This window comes from Sceloporus undulatus, chromosome 6, assembly GCF_019175285.1.
Source record: "Sceloporus undulatus isolate JIND9_A2432 ecotype Alabama chromosome 6, SceUnd_v1.1, whole genome shotgun sequence".
NCBI lineage: Eukaryota > Metazoa > Chordata > Lepidosauria > Squamata > Phrynosomatidae > Sceloporus > Sceloporus undulatus.
The window spans coordinates 122,508,078-122,519,693 of record NC_056527.1 but is presented as its reverse complement, the minus strand read 5'-3'; the positions used below and the strand labels follow the sequence as shown (position 1 = coordinate 122,519,693).

Below are 11,616 nucleotides of genomic sequence, written 5' to 3'. Positions count from 1 at the left end.
TAACAAGCCAGTGTGGCATAGTGTGGGCACCATATTGACAATATAAAGCGATGCAATTGGTTTCTGATAGCAGATTTGTAATACTGTATATATATATATAATTTTTTCTTTTTCAGACTACATCAAGGGTTAACTCAAAGACTCTGCAACACCGGCCACACAAGAAGTCAAACACTGGCCTTTGCCAGCCTTGATGGGTTATTGCCATTTACTTCCATTTGCCGCACAAAGTCCTTGACCAGTTTATAGACAGTTTATAGAGCAAGTACTTGGAAGTTATTGTTGTTACAGCCGGAAAGAGAGAGAAAGTTTCCAGGCAGTTTTCCAGTTTCTTTGTGGACTTGCTTCAGCCTCAAAATAGAAGAACACCAATAGTCAAAATCCCCCTCAAGGGTTTCCAAATGCTACCTTCACGGCAGACTTTGTATTTGATGGATCCGGCAGATGGGATTTATGGGGGAAAAGCTCTCTCCAGGTTGGAAAATGTGCCTCTTGGAACTTCTTGGGTTGTTAATAAGTGTTGGAAATGAAGCACCAAAGGCATGCAACAAGTAGCTGATGTCCAGTAAAGTAGGTTTCGGGGGGATTACAATAATGGCAATAGTCACAACTAAGTAGAGATTGTGAATACTAAATAGTTATGGATGAGTAAACTGAATAAATGAGTAAATCTAGGTAATTATTCTGTATTCACAATCATACTGAGTCATGATTGTGACACAACAGAAGAGGTTACTAGGGCTGCATTTACATTGCATAATTAATGTGATTTGACCGCTTTGACTGCCATGGCTCAATGCTGCAAAATCCTGGGATTTGTAGTTTTGTGACATATTTTCAATTTCTGTCAGAGAGCTCTGGTGCCACAACAAACTACAAATTCCAAGATTCCATAGGATGGAACCATGACAGCTAAAGCAGTGTCAAACTGCATTAATTCTGCAGTGTGGCAGCAGCCTTTAGTTAAGTGTATTTAGTAACTGCTACAGGATTCTGGCCTGAATGTGGCAATTTACATGCATAACGCAGGACACACAGCTACCCTTCATATAAAGGGCCTGCTTTCTTAGGATGTGGTCGAACACAGAAATTACTTGATGGCAGAAAACAACAACAGCAACAACAACAACAACAATAATATATATATATATATATATATATATACACAGTATATATATATATTACACACACATACACATACAGTATATACACTCTCCATGTCTATTGTACTATGATCATCTGGCCATATCCACAGATTCTTTATCCATGGATTCAACCATCCAATATTTGGACCGTATTGTAGAGAGTATATATTCAATATTCTATATAGCTATATCTATTTATCTATATAGTATTCAAAAAACCAAACCTTGATTTTGCTATTTTATATAAGGGACACTATTTTACTCTGTCATTATATTTAATGGGACTTGAGTATCTATGGATTTTGTTATCTATGGGGGATCCTGGAACCAAACCTCAGCAGGTAACAAGAGTCCACTCCATATATGTGTGCGTGTGTGTGTGTGTGTGTGTGTGTGTCACCAAATTAGATTTGAGAGAGAGAGAAAGAGAATATTGAATATATATTCTCTTTCTCTCTCTACAATATTTTCAAAATATTGGATAGTTGAAGCCACAGATAAAGAATTGTGGACAGGGACAGCTGTCTGTAGTGCAATACACTTGGACAGGGCTCAGTGCGCAATGTGCAAATACAATGTACACTGCTCTCTGAATACCGCATGAGCAGCAATTCCACTTGCAGACTTCCACTTTCACCACCAGCTTGTGCGGTGTATGTATATGACCGCTGTGCATTGTTCAATAAACAAAACAAACCCACTCCATGTGCCTAGTGCAACTTACACCTGGATAAAAGCCCAAGAACAACGTCTTCAGAAGTGGCTTAACTTGAGTTGGTTGAACTCCATATCCTCATATTATGATTTGGGTGGGACAACCAGCGCTGTATTGCAGTTGTCCCCCTCTGCCTTGGCCTCACTTGGCTTGTGAGGAGACTCATTGAAATAAAAGCCTGGGAAACTTTAGACCAACAGCCACACATGAATGCTAGGAAGTGGCAACCAGGAAACACGTGGCGCATTGACCCTTGAGCTTTGCGCCTTTCCTTAAAGGCGGGTGGAGGAGCCCTTTCACACAATGCATGGCATGGAGACACAATTCAGGCCAGATCCCTAGTAGATGCACCTGGATGTTGTGCATGTTGTGGGCATATCGTGTGGCAGGACACATTAATTATTAATGAGAAGATGCCAGCCACAGATGTTGGCAAAATGTCAGGAATAAACTCTTCTCGAACATGGCCACAGAGCCCCAAAAACCCACAAAAAACTATACAAATACAAATGCTAATTGTAAACAAATCAAACAAACAACCAAAAATGCAACTTTCCATACTTATAACTCAATTAATTTATTTTTACCATTACCAGTCTTCCACACTCTTTCAGTTCTTTACTTCTTCACCTGTCTACTTATTCCTTCACTTCTCAGTCTTCTACCTTTCTTTTATGCTCTTCCCTTCCCTTTCTCTTCTCCTTCCTCCTCCTCTCTTCCATAAACCTTCCTTATCTCTTCCATATCTACCATCCTCCCGAGTCCACTTCTATTTCTGAAATCAAAATAAATAAATAAATAAATAAATAAGCATTAATATTAAAGAGTATGGAGAGGGGGAAGGTCCTAAAACCTGCTGAAAAGATTTCTGGGATTGAAGCCTGAGTATCATACCAATCTTGGATCAGATCCTTATTGATAAAACATATCCTGGTTGTGTTGGCCATTTGGAAAAGTACTGCATCCTCCATTAATCAAATGCATCTAAGGAAGTAGAGTTTAGTCTACAAAAGCTCATGCTGCCAACTTTTATTTCAATGAGTCTCAAAGGTGCTACAAGATCTCTCTATATATACTGATTCTGCAAACTGACACGACTATATCTTTGAATCCTTAACTAAGTAGCTGATACAGGATTCCAGTCCTAACTACTGGAGATAAACTTCCTGATAGCTAATCTTCTAACATGTTTTAGTTTTGTTCTTCAAACTCAAAAGATGTGGATTACTGTACCGTCCAAACACAACATTTGTAGTAAACACAAATAAATAAAACGAGTACAGCCTGTTTTCGGAAATCCGGATTGACGTCAAAGTCAACCGCAGTTTTCTGATGAACTGAGAGAGGCTGTTTAATGTAATACATGACAAGAAACAAGATATCGTGTTTATCTTCCTCTTGTAAGTTCAGTGCATTCATTTGATATATTCCTTCCTCCGCTATTTTCCAACCACAATGAATCTGGCGACTCCTAAATGCAACAGAATTCACCTGGTTGCATAAAATATTACTTCCATTTAGATAAGTCATGCAAATCAAATGTAAATTGGTTAATGCCATCACAATTATTTGTTATCTATATTAAGCGTAAGTCATATATATATATATATATACACACACACACACACATGTATATGCGTATGTATACAAATGGATGACAATATAGTGTCATGCTGCCTTAATTTCACAATTTGTAGCAGTCGTTTCCCCAAGTTTTTTACAATAATGGTCCAAAACACATTGCAGAAATAATCCAGTTTGAGACCACTTTAACTGCCCCAGCTCAGTATTAAGAATAGGCAACAGTAATACCAGATTAAAAGACTCATGGTCTGCTGTGTTTTCATCATGAGACTCCAAATGTGCAGATATCTCCCATAGTCTGAGAGTGGAGCTTGGCCCTGGGCTTTTGCTCCATGCTTTGCTTTCAAAATGGATGCTCCTAGATGCATTTACACTGTAGAAACAAATGCAGTTTGACACCAATTTTAACAGACAGTGCAGCAGTTTGGTTTTGCCTGAGATTACTGGGGAGGACAGGAATCCACTGCTTCCTCTCTTCTAAGTTTATTCAGTGCTAACTACTTTTGCATTTTTGAATTTAGTTTGCTGCAATTGAAATAAGACGAGGACAAAAGGGGGAAAGTAGGAGGAGAAGAAAGAAACTGGAGTATTTTAAAAGCAACAGAAAAGTTGTGGCACAAGAGAGGATGCCAAAATTGGGGCAGTTGGAGGATATGCTACTTTCTCTCTCTCTCTCTCTCTCTCTCTCTCTCTCTCTATATATATATATATATATATATATGCAGCTCTTTATATACAGTATATCCTGCCCAATTGTTTACTAAGAAAGGGACCTGCTCCTATGGGATTCTGGGATTTGTCGTTTTAAAAGCTTTCTCTGCCAAAGAGTGCGGGTTCCTCCACAAACTAAAAATCCCAGGATCCTGTAGGATGGAGCCATGGCAGATAAAATGGCATCAAAACTGCATTATTTCCACAGTGTAGATGCACCCTAAAGAAACAAATAACCGAACCCACATGGCACAGTTCTATCCGCTTTATACCACTTTAAATCTCACGACTCTGTCCTCCAAAATCCAGGGATTTGTAGTTGGAGGTGGGACTCGGCGTGCCTCGGAGGGAGCGCCAATGATGCCTTCATCTGTATTTCCATCTTCCATGGAAATGTCATCCTTAGATAACATGTGGCACGATAGATTAAAAAGGTCTTGATGTCATCCGTTGGCTGCAAGGAACAGCGTCTTCTGGAAACATTACCAACAAGATTAGATTATGTGGCTCTCATATATTTGTCTAGATTAAGTCCTGGAAACTGTATTTTGTCATTTTGTCATGATGAAACTCATTGCTAGAAAGTGACTAATGTGCATTTGCAAAAAGGCTTACTCTCTCTTGTTTTATGGAAATATTACTGCAGAAGTGCAGCCAGAAAATGCAGTAATGATGATCATGTAATGCTGAGAAAACACACCCAGGAGAGTAAATGCAAAAATACCCTAAATATTAAACAGCTCCATGCGTTTAAAGTTAGGCAATTGTTGTAAATCTACAGCCCTATATAAATAAAGCATTATTATTATTATTATTAAGCTATTACAGTAGAATTCAAAGATATAGCCATGTTAGTCTGTAAAATCTCTTGGCATACCGACAAGGCGATTGCATTATGAATAAAAGACTATAATCCAAGTAAAATATAATCTTAAAACACACACACACACAAATATCTACTATAACTGAGGAGGCAGTTAACAAATATATTAACCGTTCTACAGTGCAAATATTAGTAATTATTAATGCTATTTTCCCCTGATATCACATACTATTGTACATATATATATATATATATATGTACTGTTTGTTATGCTTAGGTTGGAGATTTGGGATGCGAACGGTGACAAAACTATCTGGTACAGTACTTGGATTTTATTTTGATGTTTTATATGCTAATAAAAATAATATGTTTTAAAAAGGACTCGCGCAAGGAAATATTGTCCAGTGTCTCTTTGTAATATTGAACGAAATCCCAAAATGTAAATAACTGGGCAGAATAGGCTGTATTCTGTATATAAAGAGCTGTATATAAAGAGAGAGGCTGGCATATCCTCCAACTACCCCAATTTGGCATATTATTATTATTATTATTATTATTATTATTATTATTATTTGTCAACCCTGCTTCAGCCATTTTTATTTGTATTTCTAAAAAGGTGTTTACATTTTTAATCCAACGGAAAGAGTGTTTGTTTTAACTCTTCACTGTTTTCTAAAGCATTATTAAAAGTAAGAGGAAATGGAAATCTCTCTCTCTTTCTGTTTGCGGCTGTCCTTTTATGTCAGCAACATTTTGGGGTTTTCCTACACAATTTCTCCTTTGCAGTTAAGTTTATCCTTTGTCCAGTTATGATTCTGGTGGAGTCCAGAAGTGACATTATTCTCCATTGGATTTTCCATAGCTAGGTTCTGCAACACTGTCTGTTTTCCCAAAGCATTGCTTTATGACTTAAATGGCGATGTTGTGATAAGGCCTAGAGGTGACGCGGGTAACAAACTTTGGAGAGGCGCACATGAAGGGAAAACTCTATTGGCTTTGGAGGTCCTCCAAGGTTTCTTCCTGGCCAAAGCCAAATGGTTGGCATTCTCATCTCTGGACATTACAGCTTTTTCCTGATGACAAGGGTTTCTCTTTCCCTCGCTTCCTTGGATGAGCAAATGATCGGCTTTTGGGAGGTTTATTTTTGCATGAAAATTGCTGTTCAGATAATAACAAAAAAGATCTGGAATGAATCAGGTTTCCTGTCATTCCGGTGAGGCGATGGTTAGGGCAATGAGGAGGAGAGACTTGGGTTTCCACGGCTGAGCCAGGATTTGAACCCTGGTCTTCCAGAGTCCAATACCTGCCTCGATCTGCAGGGAGAGGTGGGCTAAAATTATTATGATTATTATTAAAACCAATACATCAAGCTGGCCCCAGAATTGTGAACCTAGTGTCTTCTTGGCAAGATTTCTTCAGAGGAGGTTTGCCATTGCCTCTCTCTAAGTCCCAGGAATGGTTTGATGCTGGAGCATTCCTGGATCTTCATGGAATCAATCCTGGATGAATGTGACATTGTCTGAAAATCTTTCGCATGATCGCACAATTAAGTCAGGAGTATGCCTTTTATTCCCAGCTTTTTCCCCTTGTCTGATCATCTCTATTATTTAATAAGTCTGAGAGGGTGCATTTGGACAAGGTTCACCATTGGCCTTCCGTACCTGAACAGGGATTTGGAGCCCGATCTTCTGAAATACGAGTCCAATACTCAACCCACTGCACTATCCTGGCACCTATATTTACAAATACGTATATCTTCTGGATGATGCCAGGTGAACTGGATCTTGACTAGCTCTTGACTTCAACTTCTTCTGGTATATTTTTGGAGGGGTCTTGGGATACTCACTGTACTGTATTTGGGGCTACAGCTGAGCTCTACATTGTTGTTGGCTCACACTGCAATAGAGATGGTTCCCATAATAAAGCGCTTGCCTAATTGTTCAACATTGAAGAGAATGAATAAAAATCACAGCTGGAAACAAGGTGGGAGCCTTCCTGCTCTTGTGAAAGCAAAGACTGCTCTGGAGCGATAAGACCGCAGACCCTTGTGCTTTCCCATTGACTGCTGCTTGTTCAAGCCATCAAAGAGAAAAACCTCCCCATGATTAACGCAAGCCTTTTGACACAAAATAGGTCCACAAGAACCAAACAACATGCGTCGCAAGGGTTGTGTGGTCAAGTCTCCCGACATTTTGTTCTTATCTGAAAGCAGGTAAATGGGACTCCAATTGTGATTGGAAAAGGGGCAACTAGGAGAGAGAGCTTGACGTCTTGATCTATTTTCCCAATCTAAGTTGGCCTCTAAGCTGTTATTAGACACTCAGTGAAAATATTTAATTTATATCCTGCTGTTCTCCCAATATGAGTCTCAAGACAATTTAGGATATGTCAAAACACACTACATTAGGCCCTTGGGATCTGCTGGGGTTTGGTTCCAAGACCTCTCCAATGGATACCAGAATCCGTGGATACTCAAGTCCCATTAGATACAGATCCAACCATCCATGGCTTGAATATATTCACACACAATAAATTTCAAATGTGAACCTTGATTTTGCCATAAGGGACACCAGTTTATTATCCCATTGTATATAATGGGACTTGAGCATCCACAGATTTTGGTATCCACAGTGGATCCTGGAAACAAACCCTATCAGGTATCAAGGGTTCACTGTATACAGTCAGCCCTCCACATTTGCAGCTTTGACTTCTGTGGATCATATATTTGATTAATATGGTCTTGTTAGGAATCTCTAGGTCCTCCAGCATGACTCTGTGGTCAACTGCCAACAAAAGTAACACTGAAGGACCTAGAGATTCCTAGAGAGAACACTTGCCTAAGCATTTGTAGGTCCTCCAGTGCAATTCTATGGCCAGCTTCTGGCAGATGTTGACCATAGAGTTGCCCTGGAAGACCTAGAGTTTTCTAGTCTCTCAAGTAAAAAATAAATAAATAGTGTTTTATTATTTGTAGTTTTCCCACTTTCATGGGGGTCCTGTGCCCCTAATCCAGCGAGCGTGAAGAGTCCATTGTAGTCTGGTCTGTAGACTCATCCACCAGCAATTGAGAAATTCTTATCCATGTCGTGTGTTATAGTCCTTAACTATTCTAGTTTTATGATGAGCTCAGACAAAGCATTGTGATTTCACCTACAGGAAGATAAAACCTTGTACAGGCAAGTGATGTTCCTATAGCAGAACATTTGGAGACAGGGGCCATGAGTTGTCATGCGTTGTCGAAGTATCACAAAGTCAGTGCAATCATTTGAACTGGGTTGGGAGGGAAGGAACTAGGCACAGTTTCCTGAGGGCACAGCTGTTGGCGTAACCTTTGTGCCATCTCAGCGAACGCAGCTCTGGACATCCTAAAATACTGATGCAATTGGATGGGTCATCCTTCTTATCGGCAGGCTTCTTGTCCCACCCTGCTTGCAGATGGCCTTCCGCCCCAATTAAGTTACTACTCACCCATAACCAAAGAGACGCCCATGACGTACGGGGTTACTAACAACAGAAATGCACCACTCTTTTCATTCTGCATCTCACATTCCTTCCTTCTTAGGGAGGTATCGAAAATATGCTGGGTATGGTGGAAGTGATTTCCCAGGAAGACACCTTTCCCCTTCTTCGCTTCATGCTTCTGCCAGGTTTCGGAGGCATTTCAGTATCACCCTTGTGGAGATCCTGCCAACGCCTGCTGGAGCCAAAGGTCGTCCTTTTTCTTTTCAGGTTGTCATCAACTCAGTTCTTTAGAGAAATTCCTGGGATTCCTGGGGGAGAGAAGTGGAAGTCAAGCCGTGTTCGTTGACCTGCCTGGACATGCCTATTGGATGATGTAACAGAGGCATCTGTGGTTTTGTAACCCCTTCCCAAGAATGTAGATATGCTAGGAAGATGGATAGAGAACAAGACCAAAGGGATACCAGCCCATCCATTTGGGAGAAGGGCTACAGTGGGGCTCAGGGACCTTCTCCCAGGATGACCATGAAGGACCACATTATTTCAGGGGTAACCGGATGAAAGGCTGTATGCCACGAGTGGAGGATCTGGAGCCAAAAGTGGAATGGATGGGAGCCATCTCACACTTTCCGCATCCATCCATCCATCCATCCATCCATCCATCCATAGAATCATAGAATTCTACAGCGCTATATAAATCTACAGCATTATATAAATAAAGCATAATAATAATAATAATAATAATAATAATAATAATAATAATAATTGGAAGAGACCCCAAGGGATTGTTTTCTGCTGCTCCAGAGGCTAGGACCCAGAACAATGGATGCAAGCTGCAGTAAAAGAGATTCCACCTCAATATTAGGAGGAACTTCCTGACAGTAAGGGCTGTTCGACAGTGGAATATGCTGTTTTGGAGTCTCCTTCCTTGGAGGTCTTTAAGGAGAGGCTGGATGGCCATTGTCAGGTATGCTTTGAGAGTTCCTCTATGACAGAATGGGATTGGACTGGATGGCCTTTGTGGTCTCTTATTGGGTTTATAAGGGAGCATCACAAATCCCTTTAGGAATAACTGATGTGTGGAGCTGTGTGATTGTATTTAACTTTTGTCAAGTCGGCTTCAACTTATAGCAAACCTATGAGAGACTTCCAAGGCACCTTGTCATCGACTGCCCTGCTCAGGTCCTGCAAACTGAGGGCAGCCATGGCTTCCTTGATTTAATTGATCCATCTGGAATGAGGTCTTCTTCTTTTCCTACTGCCTTCTTCTTTTCATCAAGCATTATTCTTTTCTAGGAAGCCCTTTCTTCTCATGATCTGTCCAAAGTATGACCATCTCAGCTTAGTCATCTTGGCTTCTAGGGAGAGCTCAGGCTTGGTTTGCTCTAGGACCCACCGGCTTGTCTTTCCTAAACAAAAAGATAGGAAAATAAATTCTTCAAAGATATTTCTGAGAAAGAAATTCTGAAGAAAATAGGGAATGCACATGGCCTACTTATTATGTCTCCCAAGAGTTAGAAGCTGGATTTCTAGGGAAGTTTAATAGCCCATGAGTCACATGCCATCTCTGGGAAACATTGCCAAATATGATTTAATTTAATTAAGTTATTATTATTGCAAGATCCTTGCCCCAGTATCTAGAAAAGAGACAATAGACCTACAGCATGGAGTGGCATATAAAGCCATGTGACGGTTGATTTATTAGGCTTTGGGAATGACAAAACTCACTGAGTCTAATTCTTGGGGAAAAGTGATTTATTGGTTTTGTAGGCAATGCCAATGCAACAACCAGACTCTTTGTCTGCCTGGCACATTATTAGGGCATGGAAAGGGATATTTTACCAAGTGTGAAGGAGTGGGTGAGGCTGCAGAAAGCTGTGATTCCCCCTCTGGACATCTGTTTGGTTTTACATTGGAAAATCCAGAACACAGGATAGCCATGCGAAGGCATCTGCTTTCCGGAGGATGTTTTATGCATCTGTGTAGTGAATTTGGAAACGTTGAGACGTCCAGCTGTGTTTAATCCATTACAGCAAAAAACACCCAAAGGTCCAATGTTTTGAAGTCAGAATGGGCAACAGGCAGCCCTAAGGCAGCCTCCGGTTCATTTTGGCATCCTATACCTGGCCAACGATGGATCTTCGGTTCTTTGGTCTCGTTTTCGGTTCTGTAAAGATGGAAGGAAGAAGAGGAGAATGAGAAGAAATATTATTTTTTGGTCTCAAGCCAAAGGATTTTAAAACAAATCCCTAACAGTCAGTCTACGCATCTCTAAAATGGAGAGAGAAGATGCTGCCCTCGCATGGCTAGATCATGCCATGGTTATCCTGCGATTCATTGAGGAGCATTGAGAAGAACAATAAAATATAAACAAATAAATAATAAAATCTAAATAAATAATATAATATAAATATTAATACTATAATAGAATATAAATAGAATAATTTATAAATATAATAAATATTAATATTATTACTATAATGTAAAATGCTATAAATGTAATAAATCTAACATAATAAATGATAAATATAATAAAAATAAATATTAATACTATAATATAAATATAAATATAATAAATGAACCATAATATAATAAATATAATAAATATTAATACTATAATATAAATAGAATAAATATAATAAATATTAATACTATAATATAAACATAATAAATGTACCATAATATAATAAACATATTAAATATTAATAAGATAATATAAATATTAATAAGATAATATAAATATATTATTATTAACAATAATAATCTAAATATAATATACATATGATATAAATATAACAAATAGAAATGTCATATAATACAAATATTAATACTATGATATAAATAAATAATATATAAATAATAAAATATAAACCTCAAAAGGGCTGGTCTCAACCGGCAAAAAACGTGTATGCTTTTAATGACACCTGGATGTATACATACATATATACTTATATATATGCATATATATATATATATATATAGTACACATATATAATATTTTTTGTATAGTTTTATGCGAAAATAAGCGTCTCAGGAGGACGAACAACCACTTTAAAAAGAAACCAGTTTTAATCCTTTTTGTAATTCCGACCATTTATTGTGTGTGATGAAGAAGCTCCTCCTTTAAGGGCCTCCTCCGCCATTTCCCTCCCTCGGGCCCTCCTTCTTCTTTCTCCAAA

The 11,616-nt window shown here is 38.8% G+C and overlaps 1 long non-coding RNA gene across 1 annotated transcript; it reads right to left on the bottom strand.

Annotated features, from left to right (window-relative positions):
* Window positions 1-4,175: 4,175 nt before the first annotated feature.
* On the bottom strand, window positions 4,176-11,610 carry LOC121933451. Its single transcript, XR_006104526.1, has 5 exons — window positions 11,529-11,610; window positions 10,280-10,604; window positions 9,596-9,846; window positions 8,447-8,748; window positions 4,176-4,677 (listed from the first exon to the last, which is right to left on the bottom strand). It is a non-coding gene; the product is annotated as an uncharacterized LOC121933451 (long non-coding RNA).
* Window positions 11,611-11,616: the final 6 nt, after the last annotated feature.